Source organism: Dipodomys merriami, unplaced genomic scaffold (genome assembly GCF_024711535.1).
Source record: "Dipodomys merriami isolate MVZ:Mamm:240054 unplaced genomic scaffold, mDipMer1.0.p SCAF_5, whole genome shotgun sequence".
In the NCBI taxonomy this organism is placed as follows: domain Eukaryota; kingdom Metazoa; phylum Chordata; class Mammalia; order Rodentia; family Heteromyidae; genus Dipodomys; species Dipodomys merriami.
Window position 1 is genome coordinate 33105688 of NW_027206068.1, and position 17396 is coordinate 33123083.

Sequence of the window (17396 nt, forward strand, 5' to 3'; positions counted from 1 at the left end):
CAGTTTCAACTTATTGAAGATATGTTGATTTATTATTTTTCATATGTATAGCATATTAATTGAACAATGAAAGAAGTTTCATTGTGTCTTCCATTATGAAAATTACTTACTTGGTTATATTTATGTTCTCTGTTATTCTTAAATATTCTCCTCCTCTTTTGAAATTTTTTTTGCAATTTTTTTTGTCAGTCATGGGGCTTGAACTCTGGGCTTAGTTACTGTCCCTCAGCTCTTCAACTAAGTCTAGCTCTCTACCACTTGAGCCACAGTGCCACTTCCTTTTTTGCAATTTTAAAAATACATTTTATTATGTCCTCCATGTACTTTAGTCATATTTCTCCCTCCACTTATCTGCTCCCACCTCTCACTAATTCTCCCACAAATAGTCTCCTAATTATGTTAGTGTCCATTTTCTTTCTTTAGATTTACCTTTAGTGTATGAGAGAAAACATGGTGTTTTCTTTTTGAATCTGGCTTATTTTCTCTTAGCATGATGGTCTTCAGTTCTATCCATTATCCTATATGGATATGACGAAAGTTCATTATCCTTCTAAGCTATATAGCATTCACTTAGATCAACATTGTGTAATACATACATATATATGCATATATATCACATTTTCTTATCCATTCATTTGTTAAGGGACATCTAGGTTTATTCCTTATTGTGACTATTATGAATAGTGTCAGGATAATTATGGTTAGATAGGGGAATATTTTGTGTAATAGTACATTCCTTGGGTGTATGCCTAAGAGTGGTATACCTTTGGTTTATACTATAGTTTTATTTTTAGTTTTCAGAGTACATCCACAGCTATTCCCTTAGTGGCTGTACCAATTTACAGAAATTTATTTCATGAGGCCCAATATAAACTTCAGTTTGCTAAAATACTGACTCCATTGGGGGAAAAAACTTTTGAAAAGTATAAAATTTACAAATTGGAAACCAACTTTGTAAAATCTTTTAGTAAAATTAGTAGAATATTTTTCTGAAAAATTATTAGATAAATTTTTCTCAGGTTCCAAATATTACTTAAAATTGAAAAATATGATTGCTTTATGCTATGGTTTGGATATGAACTAACCCCAAAAGGTGAGGCACGGGTCATGGGTGGTGGCTCATGTTTATAATCTAGTTACTAAGGAGGCTAAGATCTGACGACCATGATTTGAAGCCAGCTGGGGGAGGAGAGTCCATGAGACACTTATCTCCAATTAACAACCAGATAACCAGAAGTAGAGCTGTGGCTCAGAGTGGTAGAGTGCTAGACTTGAGCAAAAGAGCACAGAGACAGTGCTCAGTTCTTGAGTTCAAGCCCCAAGACTGATAATAAAAACATGGAGGGAATCACAGGTATTAAAGGCTTGCTGTCAAGCAATAGTAACTGGGAAGTAATTGAATCTTGAGGGATCTGACCTAATCAATTAACTAGTTTGCTGATGGATTTGTAATACATTGACATTATTGGGAAAGTGTGCCCTAGATGGAGAAAATAGATCACTTCGAGTGTACCCTATACACATATATCTTGTCCTGGCCACTCTTTATCCTGCTCTGCTTTCTTTCTATTATGAGTTCAGTAGCTTTGCTGTAATACACCTTTTTGCCATGCAGCTCTGTCTCACCCTAGGCCTACATCCAATAAAGCCAGTAGACTGTGGACTTAAACCTTTGAAATCATGAAGCATAACAAATCCTGCTTCCTTATATCGTTGAAGAACACAGCACGTATCTAACTTGAATAGAATTTGATTTTAAGGAGTTCATGTATCTTTACTGATTTCTTGAAACTTCCCAAGTAAATAAGACTTGCAATTATAGAAAGTGGTTGGTTGAATTTTCCCGGTTGGTATTCCACTCAAACAGAAGTATCATTACATAGAGCAGAAGAGCAAAGCTGACCAACTGAAAGATTTTAGTCAAAACTGTTAGGAAGAAAAAAACCATTTGAATACATATCTTAGGGTTCATTTCCCTGACATCACCTTATCTGACCTTTTCTGCTTGACTCAGACATATACTAGTTATTGCAAATAAGGGAAACCATGGGACCTATGTTTCTTTGGGCCTGGCTTACTTCACTTAATATAATTTTTTCCAAGTGTTTCCATTTCCTAACAAATGGAGCAATGTCATTCTTTCTGATGGAGGCATAGACTTCCGTTGTGTATATACACCACATTTTCTTGATCCATTCATCTACTGAGGGGCATCTGGGTTGGTTTCATATCTTAGGTATAGTAAATAATGCTGTAATAAACATAGTTGTGCTGGTAGCTTTAGTGTGGTCTTGTTTATGAACATTTGGGTAAATGCCCAAAAGTGGGATTGCTGGGTCATAGGGGAGCTCTATGTGGAGCTCTATGGAGGAATCTCCATACTGCTTTCCAAAGTGGTTGAACAAGTTTACACTCCCATCAACAATGCAATAAGGTTCCTTATGTCCACATTCCCTCCAGCATCTGTTGTTAATTTTTTTTCTTTTATGCGATTGTTTCTAACACATTTATAAGATTATTTCTTTGTTGCTTTGTATGTCCCTCCCCCACGGTATAACCCCTGTTTTCACTGTATTTGATGTCTGTATAATTTGTGGAGGGGAAAGGAAAAAACAAATCGTTTAAATAGGGATACAGGTGGACCCATTGCAACAATGAGATGTACAAGTTGTTATGTAGAAAACCAACTTTACAGCTTTGGTGGGGGGGGGGTGAGGATGGGAAGGGATGGGAAGGGGAAACAAAGGAAGAGGCTACAATGCTTGATAAAAAAATGTACTCATTATCTTGCCCATGTAATTGTAATCCTTCTGTACAGTATTTTCACAATAAAAAAAACTGTTAGGAAATCAGTTACAAAGCAGCACTGAAAGCATTTTCAGATATGTGTATGTTTTCACCATGAGTACTTCCATAAAGTAGGATCACCTACAATTTCAAATGTGTTTTTTAATGCTTATGTTCTTAGTTAATTGTGAATATGTTCTTTAAATTAAGCTTTTTACCTACAGAAAAATGCAGTAAAAAATCCAAGCTATTTAATCTGTAAAATCCAAGCTATTTAATCTGTAAAAGTGATTCACTTGTACAGCTTGTACAACTTTACAAAGTTAATTATCAATGCATAAGTAATTTTTCTATTTCAAAATTGTTTCAGTAGCTATAGTCAGGTGGTCTTCCTATCCCGCCCGATGTTTTGTTATTACATTTTAAAATAAGGGCCATATTATCTCTTCAACAGATCTAGTGTGGGTTTGATGACATGTTAGCCATGTACAAATACTCATAGTTTAATAACACTTTTAGGTAAATTAAAAAGATGATATTGCTGTATTGTTTTTGCAAAATATGGCAGTTTTTTTTCTTGATTTGATGAATCCTTTGCATTCTCTGGGGAATATTTCTTATTTCTCAGAAAGGCAGTTAAGTAATAATGAAGATAAAATACATTAAAATATGGAAGGTATAAGTTAAACTTTAAGTTCAACAACATTGTCATGTTTTAATTCTTGCATCGTTTTTTGAATTTTATTTTATTGTAAAGATGCTGTACAGAGGGGTTACAGTTACATGAGTAAGGCAATGAGTACATTTCTTGTCTAGCATTGTTACCTGCTCCCTTGTTGTTCTCCCACTATCCCTTCCTTCCCCCACCTTTCTCACCCCCACCCCCCACAAGTTGTAAAGTTCATTTCCAATATACTGTCTTGTGGGTATCATTGTTGCAATGGGTCATCCTGTGTCTTTGTTCTTGCATCTTTTAAAATGTATTCTAGCTTTCGTTCCTTCTCCTTCAGACTAAGTACAATCTCCTCTTAGTTCATCAGATATTGCTCATTTATGTATCCACTTATGTGGCTTAATGAAGAATTTCTTTTTGAGTATTTAACTTCCCAAGTCCATTCTTTCCCACTCCAGATAGAGCACAGTAAGACTCACCATGAGAAATAGAGAGTAACATGAAACATCCATTGCAATCAACAGCAGTGGCTCCCAATACTTATATTTTATCATTTCCACTACTGCTACCAGGGAAACTAGTTAAAAATCAGTTTCCATATGTGTCAAGTTGGCACAGTAATAACATCTCTTTGTGAAAAAGCTTAATATGTAAACTACGGTGTTTAGTAAACTCTATGTATGATATGTAAGTTACTTTTTAATAATATAGAAGTTCAACTCCTCTTTAGACAGCTATTTTTTAAGTCTTAAATAATCTTTAACAGTACCTATATGATAGGAGTCCTTACCTCTTTATCTTTTCTGTGTTAGCTAGAGTGGTCAAATTATATGTAAACCAAATGCTCGTAAACGTTCAAAATAAGAGGATATTTGAGATTTATATGTCTTTCAGACTAATTTGGATTCTTGATGTTTAGTTTCCGCTTTCATTCTGCCTGCAACAAGATGATAACTAAAATGAGATATAAGACATGTTTACAATTTAGTTTATCCTCTCATGTTCTTCATTAACTTGGTGTGGGTGTTATTCTTTCAAAGGTCAAGGTTCATGGCTCTGTTTTTTAATTGGAAATCACTTTTTCTGATTTCTTCCAGGAGCATCAGCTTTATCATTGCTGGTGAGATTTACAGCGCTTCCTTCCATCGTCAGCTTGCTAATAGGCAGTTGTTGAAGTCCCCTGAGTCTCTGCTAGGAAATATGAGCAGTATGTAATTGCTACAGCTGGAGTTGCATTCCACTTCAGAAGCCTCTTAACAGCATTCTCAGATGTGTGAATATCCATTAGTGACCCAAGGGGATTACTCCCTGGCACCGAGTTTACCTTCAGGACCAGCCTGGATGATGAGACCACTCCTCTCCCATAAGCAGAAAGCAAGACAAGGGATTTGGAGTCTGGTGAATTCAAAAAGAAAATGTGTGGGAACCGAGAGAGTTCTTAAAAGAGAAAATTTCAATAAGAAAAAAAAAGCATAAAATTTGGCCTTGGGGTACATAAGTTTAGTATTTATATTGGGTAAATAGCTCACATATTTATCAAAACATCCAAGGGTAATAAGGCTAAGCAACATGATTTGATCTTCCTGTGTTTGTTTATGTGGAGGGTAATTGACAGTAAGCAATACTGAACTTTCACTTCCTGTTCACTGAATCTAGGACAAGACAATATAAGGAGGATGACTCAGTTGCTCCGGCAGCAATTGCCCTTTGAGGAAAAAGGCCTCCTGATTGCACCATGGCTCTTTTAAAATATTTCTACTCTTCCTGCCCACCACCAACTTCTCTTCAGCTTCTCTTTTTGCAGCCATCTCTCTGGCCACTGTCTTCTCAGTGTTGCAATTGCCAAGGCACCCTGCAGCTTTCAGACAAGGAAGAAATGCTTTTATAGCATGCATCTTTTTTTATAGAGGAGGGTCAGAGATTCTCTTTGTATGCCCCATGCCTGCATCTCTGCATTTATACCAGCAGTAGGAAACACTACTCCATGTTAAAGCAAGAGAGAATGAGTCAAATGTATGCTTAAACCATAAGTATTATCTAAATGACGAGCAGGTCAACCAGAAACTGGGACATATCAGCTTCTGAATGTAGCATCCATAATGGCTAGAAGAACTCTTTTGTTTCTATAAACAATATATACAATCTAATATCAATACAGAATATCTAAGATTAAATAATATGTCTTTAAATTACTGTTTTATTAATGACCAGATGAACAAATGAGTATGAGAACCATGTAATTAGAATCAGAAATATCACAGATCAAAAGCAGTGGTTTGTATGGCTCATCAGTAGATGTGTGTTCAGATTTCATCCATTGAATCGTGTTTCACCACCTTGGAAGCACATCAGAATCACCTGGGGAGCTTTAAAAACTGTTGCCTGAGCCCCACCTCCACAGAAGCTGATTTAATTAGACTGTGGTGAGCTTGGATAAAGGTTCTTACTAAAAGCTACCCAGATACTTTTAATAACTAGCCAAGGTCAAGAATCACCACAGTATCATCCTATTGGTAGTTCTTAGAATGACTTACACAATTTACAGGAGTCAATATCTCCTTCTGATCAAGTAGAAAGAAGGTACTATAAAACAGTGGGAAGGAAAAGAAATATGTTTGGATTATAGCACAGTTGGTTATATGTCTTGAATTTTTAGTAGAGGTTACATACTCTTTTGTGTATTGATGTTATAAGTATTGAGCAGCAGACTACTTGAAGAATATAGTCAACTGAGAGGTAATAGGTGTTAATTGAATAAAACAGAAATGCCTATGAATGTATAACTTTGACATCAGCCAGGATATAAAGTTTTATAGGAATTAGGCTCTGTTATATTCCTTAGGATACATGGACTTCCCAGTGAAGTGTTACTTGAACTGACATCCTAATTTTAAGCATGGACAAGAGAGTAAAAAGACATGTCAGAAGAGTGTGTACTAAAGATCAGACCCTTTATGTACTATTTATTGAAAGAAAGTCATCAAGGTTGTTTTACAGAAGTCTAAGGAAAGATTAGCTTGATAGGTACCTAGAGAAATAGCTGAAAGTCAGTTCATGCTGTTGGCCATGTATTACTGGTTTGTGACATACATTTAGGCTTTTCATTATCATTCCAAAAGAGGAAGAAATCAATAAAGGATTTTTAAGTACATTTGGGTGTTATCAGCCTGGATCTGTAATTACCACCTAGTGAAAAGTATTGGGAAGAGATAAGACTAGATAAGAGACACTAATGTGTGAACAATCCCATTATAAGAAGATAGATAAATCTGGCTTAGAGATGAAGTTCAAGTGGAGAGACGTTGGAATCTAATGGGAATATGAAAATGGTAAAGAAGAGGCACATATTTGTAGAGAAGACCATAAATGTTTCTTTTGAGACATTTTGTTACATTTTGAATAACAGTTCATTTTATAACATCCAACTGGAAATAGCAAGCAAACTGTGGGTTTTGTTGGCTCTGCACTCAATGCAGCACTTTTAAACAGCAAATATAAATTTAGAAGCCATTTCAAAGAGTTAATGAATGTCATTGGATGGAATTTTCTTTAAATAAACGTACAAAATTTGAAGAGAAGAGATTCGAGGACCTGATCTCTGAAAAGAGCTCTGATTTTAGCCAGAATAAAACTAATAGAACATGGTCTACCTGCTCTTGAATCTCTTCTGTGCTTTATTTTCCTGTATTCTCAGCATATAGAAATTTCTATGAAGTTGGAATCTGATAAACCATAACATTGTTTCTAAGGTCTCTGCTATTTAATTTCTCAATTCTTAATAATTTGGGAGATAAAAGGTAGATAATAGAGGAAAAACAAAGGAGGGGGTAAATATACTCAATAGGAAACATATTCATTACCTTACTCACATAATTGTAACCCCTCTGTACGGTATATTTACAATTAAAAAAGAAGAAAGATTAATCTGTGGCTAAGGGGTAAGTAAGAATTTAAAATGAAATTGTAAGAATTAGATCCAGAAACCTTCACTGGCCCTCCAGGTGATGAATCTGAGAACGTCACATCTCGGTAATACTATTATGAACTTTTTTAGAGGTACTTGCTAATTTTTAAAGAATTTTCTTCTTAGTTGTTATTCTCATAGCCTTAATTTTAACAAAACCGTAAAACTAACTTTTAGGAATATCAATCTGGTAGCTTTGCTAGATTCAACAAGCAGAAACTGAAGATTTGAAATGATTTGAGATTCTGATTTATGGTGCTAACTGAATGAAGAAAGGCCTAGTCCCATGATAGGAACTGTAGCAACGACAACTTATTGAAAATAAAAGCTAACATACAAGAAAAGATTCAAAATGTTAGATGGTGAAACAATGGCTTCAAAAATCTATTCAGTTTGTTGTTGGGTGTACCTTCTTTTGAATGTACTTACAGCTTAATAAATAGATACCATTTTTATTTGGAGGTTCAGAGCTTTTTCAAACTTATATCCCCTAAAAATTCAGGAAAGTATCTTTGACATAGTAGATAATTCTATTCAATGAAATGAGAAATCTATGTATAGGAATCATCTTAGAAAAATAATAATTAAATCAACATTTACCTTAGCCTGTCAAAACAAAAGAAACACAAGATAAAAATATAAAGAACATGATTATGGAAGTTATTTTTTAACATATTAAGAAAATTTTATATAATAAGAAAGTTTTCTAATCGTTTCAAGATAAATAAGTGTATGCAGGTTTAAATATATTTATTCCACTTAAAATCTAATTTGGAAAATATTATTGGTTAACTTTTTATTGGATTGTTACTGATCTTGCAAACTTTTGTAACTGATTGTGAAGGAGAATGTTTGATTTCTAAAGGATTTTCTTCAGAAGGGAGTATTGTACTTCAACATTACTTTTGAAAGGGACTTCAATAACTGATGTGTTTTAAATTGACTTATTTTTTAAATGTCCTATTGGAGCCTAATATTTTTGGCATTATTTAACAAATACATGACTTCCTGACAAGCAGTTATTGGTAATCAAATATAGATTTGGAGTAAATACGAAGAGTGTAAAGTTGTAGTGCTTTCTTAAATAATTTTCATACATAATGCATCTCAGAAAACCTAGAACATATCAATGTTACTCAAAATGAACAAAATAAAGCTCCTTCACTGGATTCAAAGTATATTATTATTATTGTTGCTGTGATAGTGGTTTAACTCAGTGATCATTTAATGAAAAGAACATAATTTTCTAGTTCATGAATGATGAAATACAAAACTTCTTTCCATTATCCTTAGAAGAATTTATACTAACCCAATATCCAATTCTGATAATCAGAATATTGAAAAGGATATATATATATATATATATATATATACATATATATATATATATTATATGTGGGTAAGCATGTTCTTTAACCTGAATTCATTAATATTTGTGGAAAATTTTGTGGCATTCTTTCTACTCAGTTATTTTTATATAAGCTGATTTATTTGCAAAAATAGTTTCAAGAAACCACTGTCATCATGTTTTATTAATCTCAAATTATTAGTTTATGATACAAAATTTAACATTCACAGCTATTTCTGTCATATGTTAAAGCTAATGATTTATGAAAGTAAATAATATTTCAAGATTAGGTCTGTAGGAAGAAACGGCTTTGGGTTTTACAATTTGCCATTGATTTGCTTCTCAAACACACAGAAGTACCTCATCAGCCCACATGGAATCATTATAGGCCGTTACTTGCCATTAGTGATAACCCCTGACTTTTGTCATACTGTCAAATGGTAGGCTGAGAAAACAAGTAGCCTTTGATTCTGATATGATCACATCCTCTTTTCAGCTGGATTGAGACAGTGTTAGTGTTGAGTTACATCCCATTCATCATGATGACATGAATACAAGTAGAATAGGATCCAACTTCTGAACTTACTGTCATTCTCCTTCCCATGAATACTTTTTGATCTGTACTTTGAATGGAAGGATAACTTCCATTCAAAGCTGAAAGGCTAAACAATCCTGAGAATATTATATACTCAATATCTCAATATTTGTTTTTATGAATCCAAATATTAAATTAAATATTGCACTTATCAGGTTCCATGTGATTCATCCCAATTTTTTTTCCTTTGCATACCAGAATCCACTTTAGTAGAAGCAAGCTGGAAAAAGAAGGAAGAATTGGCAGAAGCCAGCTCTTTTTTTTTTTTTTTTTTTTTAATTTTATTTTATTTTATTTGAGAACATACTGTACAGAGGGGCTACAATTACATGGGCAGGATAATGCGTACATTTCTTACCAAGCATTGCAGCCTCCTCCTTTGTTTACCCTTCACTTCCCTTCCCCGCCTCCCCCCTCCCCCCACCCAATTTTACCCCCCTCCCCCCCCCCACACCGACATTGTAAAGTTGGTTTTGACATGACATTTTGTAAGAAGCCAGCTCTTTATCCTGATTTCATTGTGTGGAAATGTTAAAGGAAATGCAATACAACTGTTTTTATTGAATATAAGCCCCATCAAATTTGGAAGACTTAGCTTCCAAATATTTGCTTCCTACTTGAAAGAAGGCACTGTGAGCACATGATACATCCACTTATGAATTCTAAGTAAACTGGCAAACACAGGGAGGGAAAGAGGGGAAGGAAAAGAGGCGAGGGAGAGAAACACAAGGATTTTTCCTCTTTACTCTTCCATGATTTTATACCTAAAAGACCTAATTTCATTAGGTCTTGAAGAAAACATTGTTGCCATTGATGCAAAATAAAATGTTACTATGAAGTATGCTTTAAAATTTTATTCATACCTGCATCGATATGAGCACACTGAAGAGTCCAGAGGTGTGTTCAATTACCAAAATGCCACTCATAATAGAATTGTCACACGCTTTTCAAAACAATTACCAAAAGCTTTGACTTCTAAATCAGTGTGACAGGGAAATATATTCAATAGCTAGTTCAAGACTCTCATTAGTAATGAGAGTCTTCATATTACTGGAGTTTGTTAAATATTGTTAATTTAGTCCAAGGACTAAATGATATTCACTTTTGATATCTCTTATGACTTATAAGGCAATACATATTGCACTTTTTCATAAACTTTGGAATTTTTCTCCCACCTAGATGATGGATGTTTGGTTAGCTCCTTCCCAAGATGCTTTATAAAATGATTCCATACTTGATTATTTTTTTAATCAAGAATTTAAGAAGGACAGGACTAAGAATCAAATCAAGCTATTTCTTTGCTTCAAAATTGTATAAGAGGGAGAAAAATTAGGGAGGGGTAACAAGTTCAACAAGAAATGTACTCACTACCTTACTTATGTAACTGTAACCCCTTTGTACATCACCTTGATAATAAAATTAAAATAAATAAAAAATAAAAAAATTGCATTGGAGATAATTTTTAGAGCAAAGATTATAAAAGGCCATGTAGTTCTATTGGTAATATGTTATCATTTCTATATTTCTATATTGTGAATTTCTATATTGTCATTTCTATATTGTGGATCCCAGATTTATAGCCCCAAAACATATACCTTCATCTTATCCTGAGAACAAATGAATTTGAATTTACTTTAGAAAATGAAAAAACAAGAGCCTTTATAGCTTTCTTAACTTATCTAAGATGAAAATCTCAAAACCTTCTAGATTACTAAAGTAAGTCCTGAAGATGGTATCAATATGCTTATAGAAAAAGAGAGTATTCAAGTAAAAAGACAGAAATAGACCAGTGAAGCAATGTCAGAAAGGAGAGTCTTGCTGCCATAAACCAAGCACAGCTTGGAACCTCCAGATGCTCTAGATATAAGAAGGATTCTCTTTTAGAGATTAGAGACTGTGAAGGAACTTAGATTTGCCAGCATCTGAATTTCTGACTTCTTGGCTCCAAAACTACAGTCATAAATTATGAAAGCTACCAGCTTTATGGCCAGTTACATAGCAGCTTAGGGAAATAAAATGTGTCTTGTTGCACAAATGAGAAGGGAGACACCTTTTAGTTGTGACCATACACCAGTGGTGAGGCACAAACAAGAGCCTTACTTATTTTGGACAGTATCAAAGACTAAGGCCAGGCTAATAGAAGTTGCCTCGACATATATTGATAAATGGCATACGTCCTTTTTGAAGTGAAAAATCTAAAGGATAGAAAGAAAAGCAAATATTCCATATCTTCTTACATTTAAATGTTATCTTTTTTTAAATTTAATTTTATTTTATTTGTGAACATACTGTACAGAGGAGTTACAATTACATGGGCAGGATAATGCGTACATTTCTTACCAAGCATTGCAGCCTCCTCCTTTGTTTACCCTTCACATCCCTTCCCAGCCTCCCCCCTCCCCCCCAATCCCAATCCTCCTTCCCCCCCTTCCCGCCCCCCCCCCCCCCCGCACCGACGTTGTAAAGCTCGTTTTGGACATGACAACTTGTACTTCTCATTGTTGCAACAGGTCCACCTGTATCCTTAAACAACTGGTTTTTCCCCATCTCCTCCACAAGTTATACTGACATCAAATATAGTGAAAGCAGGGGTTATACTGTGGGGGAGGGACATACAAAGCAACAAAGAGATAATCTTATAAATGCGTTAGAAACACATGCATGAAAGAAAAAAACATTAAAATACACATCTAAGGGTTCATTTTCCTGACATCATAAAATGTTATCTTAACTATGATGATAAAGCAAATTTTCAGTGACTATAATGTTTGAAGTTTCCTGAAAATGTGGAAGCCAACAAACTTGAAAGAGGAACTCAGGTCTACATGTCCAATAAGCATAATTTTGCAATATGTTTATTTTCATGAAAGGAATCTAAATGACCTGAATTTTTTTTTATCACTTGTTTTTGCCATGAAGCAGAAATGAAGTAGTATGACTTTTAAATTGCTTTTGCATGCTATGGCATAAACACAAGGAAAAATTAAACAATTTCTTCTCTATTCTGAAGTGCAGTTGAAGGGCAATCATGAAGCCCCCTTCCATTTATTAAAGAAGGAGAATGTTAAAAATAAGATTGCGATGATCTATGTGGTATTTTTTCCTCTGCATGACCACTCTAACTTGATCAGACTTCTCATACTGAAAAACCAAAATAAAACACAAACCTTCATGTCCTAAAATAGCTATATATTATCTCAGGGTTTATGAGTTCTCTGCCTCATCCAAAAATTAAAGGCTCATAAAGAATGTGCTTGTTAGTACTGCCACTGTATTAATTTATAGCTTCCATGTTCTATACAATATTGGCACTTCGTCCTTGGTAGCTCTCTCTAACTCTTTTGTGGGCCAACACTTGAAATAATTTCAGTTTCCAACTAGAGGTCTTGCCAGCTTCTCTCCTTCTCAGTCTTTCCATCATCTTAGCCTTAGCTTCTTGAAGTGGCTTCAGTTGCCTTTAGTATTACAACTCTGAACTTGGAGTATATGAACCCTTATGATTAGGGCAGCTCTCTGGAAATTTTCAATTGTCTCATTGCTCCTGCTCCTGCTGCATCTGGAAGCCCCAAGGAGCTAGTTTGTTCTTTGTGCTACCAGCTCAAACTACTCCACCTGTAATATAGATGACAAACTTAAGAGAAATTTTGGTGGGCCTAGCATTGCAACACCAGAGGTAGGAAATAGGAGAGAACCCTCTCAGACTAACTTGATAATACTGAGAAATCACCTGTACATATAGCTAGGAAAGGCAGCATAGCAAACTTCCACTCCGCTTGTAATTTGACCGAACACATTCCTGCCTGTTCAGTGCTTATTGTTCCAAATATCACAAGTCTTACTTTAAACAAATCACAAGCCTCACATTACACTGAGAGCCATTGTGGGGGTAGAGGGTGCTTCTCCTCTTGTATGGAATGAGAAATCTGTGGGGTTAGTATGGTCCTCTGGAGTTCATTGATCCTGGTCTTTCCCAGAGGGAAGTCTTATAAATCCAGGGCAACTTGCTTGGAAGGGTAGTGACTGGATCAAGCCTTGCTAAAGCAGGAGTCAGAGATTCAGTGGCAGCCATAGTTGCAGTGATCCTGGAGAGAAATTTACTTGGAGTGATCCTGAGTATTCAACACAACCAGATGTCAGTGTAATTGCCAAAGAAGGGCTACCCATCTACCTTCTCCCTGTTCAAGGTAACCTTGTACAAGGCTCAGGTTCAACTGCTCTCATTTAAGGGGGTTGAACTGTCCTCTCTGAACAGTCTAGGTTATTTAAGGAAAGGGAGAAAAAAAACCCAAAACTAAAATATGCTTACAATTAAGATTTATTATGGAATTAACTTTGTCAACAGTACTTAACAGTGGTTAACCTCTAACCAAATACCCTTAGGGAGAGCTGAATCCCTCCGATCTGTCTCAAAATACACCCAGCATGCCCATTGTACCCTGAGCCAATTAAGTAACAGATACACAGATCAGACAAAGGTCCATATTTTCTCTATTTCTATTAGAATTACATGAATTTTGATTGGCAGAAAAAACTGTGGCTTTCTAGTCCTTCTTCTACAAATGAATTTACCTAATAGAAGGGACAAATGAGAAATAGTAGAGCATACCAGGAAAAACTGATCATAGAAAGAGGAAGCAGGGAAGAAAATATAAGATTTGTGAAAATCACTCCATTCATACAGGAGCACAGACTCTGACCTTACTAATTGTACTTTAGATTATTTTGAGACATGTAACTAATGGACATTTAAAAAGTTAAGTACAAAGTACATCTACAACTTAAATAAATATTTTTTTAGAAAACTTAAAGATCAATGCCTTTACATGACTATCAGATGACTTTAATATAGTAAATTGTTTGTGAAATATTTTAAAGTAAACCATGATAATCTACCAAAGCTTTAATTTCAGATGTGATATTCATTTTTTATTTTTATTTTATTTTTTTTTATTCATTGTGAGGCTTGAACTCTGGGCCTTCAGTTCAACCACTTCTGGTTTTCTGAGTGGTTTATTGGAGATAAGAGTCTCCTGAACATTCCTTCCAGGGAATGAACTGAATCCTCAGATCTCAGCCTCCTGAGTAGCTAGGATTATAGGAGTGAGACTCTGGTGTCAAGCATGATATTCATATATTAAAAGAGGTTTTAGGCAGATGTCGGTGGCTCATGTGTATACTCCTTACTACTCAAAATGATGAGATCTGAGGATCGTGGTTCAAAGTTATCCTGGGTGAGAAAGTCTATGAGAGCCTTATCTCTAATTAATCACTAGAAAAGAAAACCAAACGTGGAGTTGTGGCTCAAGTGGTAGAGCACTAGCCTTGAGCTAAAAAGGAAAGCACCCTGATTCTGAATATAAATCTTAGGACAGGAAAAGAGAGAGAGAGAGACAGAGAAAGACAAAGACAGACAGAGAGAGAGAGAGATTTTTAAAGGTGGCAGAGATTTTTTCTTTTTAATTATGCTCTTTATATTTTGTTTCAAATATTGCCAATGTGTTTTTACATGTGCTGCTTTTACAAATTAGGAAAGTAAATAAATAAAAGTGTTTTAAACCACCTGTTTCTGTCCGCATTCCAGCTGCAATGACCTCTCAACTTTATTCTGATAAACTATATCTGTTTATCTGCTTTTAGTCTTTTATCTTCCTGAATTGTAATTATGTCTTGCCTCAGGCTCTCACAGTCAACATTCTTATTATTTTTCATATCCCACTGAAATAATATTGTACTTTGTGTGATTATAGCCCTGTGGAAGAAAACAGAAACCGATTCTGAAAAACATCTACTTAAAACAAATTAGAATGTTACAAAAATATACCTCAAAATCATGCTGAGAAGTTCTGCTCTTTTGACAGATGTGGCAAAAAAAATCATGTTGATGAAGTGATAAGAATGCAGCCAAAGTAAGAAGGAAAAGAAGCAAGGAAGATCATAAACCATAAGGTGAAAAACCAAGAAGCTGAGATAAATCCAGAATTTCTGGATTCTTTCAATATAAGATAGGTTTTATCTTTGTTTCATGAAAAGTTATAATCTAACAAGCAGTTTCTCTAGACTCATAAAGAAGAACGTTGGTAATATTTTCAAGCATGCACAGTGGGATATAAGGCATAACTAATATCTGGCAAGATTTCCCACAAATTAACTTGACATTCAAGAAAGACATATTGTGATTTAAAAACCCTAGCAGAAGCCTTGTAAATGTTCTTTTCCATCTATAAGGCCATATTCAAGGCAACATTCTTCTCTAAGAGAATGACAAAGGTTAACACATCGTTAATATCTTCAATACTGCAAGCTGTATAATTCCTCTCTCATCTATCAGGAAATAGATTCAGAGTGATGACAGTATACTTTCATAAAGATACTCAGGATCTGGAGCTAATCCCAGCTGTTCTCCTTGATACAATTGGGGAAAATCAGTCCTATATAGCTATTTTAAAAACTCTATCTTCGAATTCTCAACAGTAAAGTTAAGTGAAAACAGTTGATCTATACTGGGAAAGTAGGAGTTACATACATATCATGACATGGTGTCCTTGCAATCACTGAGCAAGATGTTTATTGGTCCTGTGCACTATAATGTGGCATATAAAAAGGTTGACAAAAACCCAAGCTAAGAAAGAAACATATGCTTCTGACTTTTATAAGAATAAGCAAATTATTCCTATTTACCTCTGTTAATGGGCCTTCATCTTTAAATTGATCTGCTTAAAGGTATGTGAACCAATTAATTAAGAATGAATAGATTCTAAGAGTAGGGAATGTCTTGGACAATTGTGATTATTCTCCTACTTCCTTCTTCTTTTTCCACTTTGCATTCTCAGAAGTTTCCCTCCTCAGTGGCTACCTTCAGTCATTCTCTCTGTCTCTGTCTCTGTCTCTCTCTGTCTCACTATCTCTGTTCATCTGTCTGTCTGTCTGTCTGTCTGTCTCTGTCTCTGTCTCTGTCTCTGTCTCTGTCTCTGTCTCTGTCTCTGTCTCTGTCTCTCTCTCTCTCTCTCTCTCTCTCTGTCCTTCAAATTCAGCTAATGAAAGGCCCAGTCAGTAATCATACAATCCAAGAAGAAAGCTACCAAGGTGTTTAATGCCCTTTACTCCTATTGAATTATAATTAGGACCTCTGTCTTTCTATTTTTAATTATAAACTCTATTCTATATACTTTCCCTAGTAAAAATTAGAGTTCTTTACATTCAGGTAATACTTTTATGCATACAGTATAAGGATGATAATATTGATAACTTCCAGGTTACCTTACCATCCTATAGTGTTTCCTTCAGTATGTCCATACTTTTAAACATCCATATTTAATCTCTTTAAATACTTGTTTGAGGTACCAATCATTTTCTGCTACAGTACTAGCAAGCAGAGAAGAAAGAAGAACATTTTGCAAACATATTTCAATGAAAAAGAAAGCCAATGCTAGAAGTACATTGGGAAAGTAAGTTCATAACAAATGTTATGACCGTTGTAAGAGGAAAACATACTACCTTAGTGGAAAAAGTACCATGGAAAAAAATTTGACTACATTGGTGGAATAAGCAAGTCCTAAGAAATAAAGCTGGACAGACTGGTTATGTCACCTCTTCTGTCACTAAAGGTTGCTACTGAATTTTGGGGATTTGCTCTATATAATATGATAATATTCGGGGGTGGTTAAATTCAAAAGTGAAGTTGTTTGATAGTACTGTGTTAAAGTAAACAAGAGAGTCAAGTGGATGAGACAGTTGCAATGAGTTTGCCCTAGTTTAGGCTAAAGATGATCAGAGCTTGGATCCAAATCATATTTGATGAAGGTAACAGATTTTGTAGGTAAAGCCAATAATAATTGCTTCTAGATAGGATAAGTTGGTAGGGTAATGAACGGATTTTTACCATCATTTGAGTTGACCTTTGAATTATTCATATGTGATATATTATTTTATTATTATTTTATAGAAGTTTTACAAATGGCAAAATGACATTTTAAGAGTCCATTTTTTTAATTCTATGAGTTTTTAAACTTTATTTCAGGATATATTATGA